The sequence below is a fragment of the Trachymyrmex cornetzi genome, unplaced genomic scaffold, assembly GCF_001594075.2.
Source record: "Trachymyrmex cornetzi isolate Tcor2-1 unplaced genomic scaffold, Tcor1.1 scaffold1064, whole genome shotgun sequence".
In the NCBI taxonomy this organism is placed as follows: domain Eukaryota; kingdom Metazoa; phylum Arthropoda; class Insecta; order Hymenoptera; family Formicidae; genus Trachymyrmex; species Trachymyrmex cornetzi.
The window spans coordinates 25,929-29,597 of NW_017295614.1; positions in this window are offsets into that span (position 1 = coordinate 25,929).

Here is a 3,669-nt window from a genome sequence, read left to right on the forward strand (position 1 = left end):
TCTCTAAGTTCCTTCCAAATATTCTATTATATGTAATAGAATTATATATCATATATAAAACAATTGTCCTCTCTTTCTTCTTTTTCTTTTTTTGGTAGAACTGTTCCTGAAGTAGATATCAGTTATATTTCCTATATTAATGAAGTGCCAAAGATTATTATCACGTGGTACAAGTAACTGTGCTAATTCTAAAATATTATATTTATACCATAGGTATTTATTACCATAATTTAATACTTTTCTGCGATTTAAATAATTAGATTTTTTTACATGTAAGAAATTCAAGAACTAACCTGTACTCCCTTTTTTATGTCGAACACTTAATTGTTCATTAAATTAGTACCATTATTTGTTTTATGTCAAACATTTAATTGTTCATTAAATCAGTACTATTTTCATCTATCGCGTGCTACATTCATTAAAATCTGTACACGACTATACTACGGAGTATGGCTATTTGTTTCACTTCCATGTTGAGAGAGAGAGAGAGAGAGAGAGAGAGAGAGAGAGAATTCCCAAAGATGCTAAGGTCCAGTTTAAGGGCTATCGCACATGAAATGCATAACAGAGCATAAGCATAACATAAGACTGCTGGACCAATGAGCATCTAGCATAATGTCGCCATATTGATTTACATAAGATGCTCATTGGTTTAGCGGCCTTATGTTATGTTTATGCTCTGTTACCCCGGATCTACAATAGGTGTTTTAAGCCTTAAGCCGTAAGAAATTGACCAATTACAGTCGAATCCGAGAAAAATAAACGACTGTGATTCGCCCATTTCTTATGGCTTAAGGCTTAAAACTCTATTGTAGATCCGGACTTATGCGTTTCATGTGTGAAGCCCTTAAAGCGGGGAGCACAGACTCTTGCATAACACATGAGGCATAAGAAATTGAATCAACCAGAGTTCTCTATTACATGGAAGGGAAAGAAAGGAGAACTTCGATTGGTAGGGGAAAGTGGGCGAATTGTGCGCAGCGGGTAATTGTGCGCATCCTGGTTTGGTACTTTGCCGATAGATGGAGACATCGCCGTGATGAAATTTTTACGCAGGAGGTCGTCCTCTTAAGTTATAACCACAAAAGATATGACGTAAGTACATTGATAAACAGTGAAAGATAAAAAAGTGAAAACATACATTTTCTTGTTATTTCAGCGTTCAGAAAATAAGGTGGTAAGTCCGTATTTTTAATTTGTTGGTTTAAAGTTGCATACGTTATTAAAGTACGTTATTATGTGCGCCTTTCGACCCGTTATTTATTAAGTTTGGTTAACTAGTATTGAAGTAACCGTATTTCATATAGAGTCAGATCGTGGCGGGTAACTGTGCGCAGGCGGTGTAAAATGCGCACAATTACCCATCTTCAATAAACTATATAGCTATTTTCCAGTATACACAAGTGAAACTGAATTTGAAGTGAGCTGAGTATTTTATACTCAGATTATGACGTCACTACTTGTTTACTTTTATAAAAAGTTATCACATGTAAACATAGGTTCATAACCCCACTTTGCATTGATTTTACGAGACTCACTAAAGCACAGTTTCGATCTTGTGCGGATTATAGGTAAATACTCAGTTGAATCTCTCTTGTCAGAATGCAAAACATAATTCATAACATAATTCAAAACCTAATTCATTCACTTCCTACAACTTTTGCTTTGCGCACAATTCCCTAACCCATGCGCACAATTACCCGACGCGTGACAAATTTTTTCGCTTTTCCGTTTTTTCCTTTTTGCCAAATATAACCTTATTGAATGAAAATCTGTTCAATATAAGAATACGTAATGGTAGGAGAATGTTTATAGTTTCTATTTCCCTATTTATATCGCTTTGAACTTAGAAAACCATCTCAGAAAAACGAATATCCCTTAGGTGCGCACAATTCGCCCACTTTCCCCTACATATTCTTATGCATTACGTGTTATGCGTTATGCAAGAGCTGTGCTCCCCGCTTTAAGGGTATCGCACATGAAATGCATAACAGAGCATAAGCATAACATAACACTGCTGGACCAATGAGCATCTAGCATAATGTCGCCATATTGATTTACATAAGATGCTCGTTGGTTTAGTCGCCTTATGTTATGCTTATGCTCTGTTATGCATTTCATGTGTGAGTGCCCTAAAGGCTATCGCACATGAAATGCATAACAGAGCATACGCGTAACATAAGACTGCTGGACCAATGAGCATCTAGCATAATGTCGCCATATTGATTTACATAAGATGCTCATTGGTTTAACGGCCTTAGGGCTCTCACACATGAAATGCATAACAGAGCATAAGTATAACATAAGGCCGCTAAACCAATGAGCATCTTATAGGGTATGAAATGCATAACAGTGCATAAGCATAACATAAGACTTGAGCAGTCTTATGTTATGCTTATGCACTGTTATGCATTTCATGTGTGAAGCCCTTTACGTTATGCTTATGCTCTGTTATGCATTTCATGTGCGATAGTCCTTACAACTCATGGCGAATTCGATTGGATGCACTAGTGCGCACTAGTGTGCACTGAGTGCGCCTTCTCTCAGTTTTAGCGTGTTCGATTGAGGTTATCCTCTATTGGTGCATCTGCCACTTGTGTTCGATGCATAACTGCACTAGGCTGAGTTCGAAAACATCACCGAGTGTCTCCGTGTATCATCTTAAGCCTGCGGCACACGATGCTTGTTTTCCTGCTGGATTGCTAGCTGGATTAGAATTTTCCCACTGTATTGGCTGCGATGCTGGCACTGACAGCATCACATCCAATACGGTGGCAAGATTCTAATCCAGCTAGCAATCCAGTAGGAAAACAAGCATCGTGTGCCGCCGGCTTTATTCTTGTTTAACACTGAGTGACCAATAAAGATAATTCGATACGCGGGGGCACTCGGGTGATGTTTCCGAACGCAGCCGCCCTATTCATAGTCGATTCTTATTTCAAGACCGTCTTAAGTAATGTCTTAAGACGCTAATGCAACACTCTGATTGGTTCGTGACTTCTTAAGACCGTACTTAAGACAGTCTTGAATATAAGATCTGACTATGAATACCGGCACTAGGGCCGGTATTCATAGTCGGATCTTATATTTTAGACCATCTTAAGTACAGTCTTAAGATGTCATGAACCAATCAAAGAGCCGCATTAGCCGAACAGTACAATTATAGACCTCATTTTGCCTCTGTGACAGATTTCTTAACCTCAATAGTCATCAACTTTAACGCTTAATATTTCAGACTACAAGGCAGAACGACGTTTTTTTTGCCAGATTCTTTCGTTTCATGCAAAAACGCGTCGAATAAGAGTGCTGTCCCATGACAGTAGGATTTTGGAAAACGGAATCTCGGAAAAGTACTAGATCGAAAAGTACTAGACTAGAATCAGAAGACACGGCAGTTAGCACACGCAGTGATATACACGTTGGCCCGTATTCAGAACGCTCTTTTATCGATAAAAGCGCACTTTTATCTCTGAAATTCTATAATATGCGTGACGTAAAGTATGGTATGTTAGCGTGCTAACATCGTTGCGCGTTCTGAATATGGGCCGTTGTGTTCGTTTTAATTCGTTACAGTTAAAAATTAATAATTGTTAATAAAATAATTATTAATAAATAATTTTTCGGTAAATATTGATTAATATATAAGTATTTATTGTTCCATTATATATA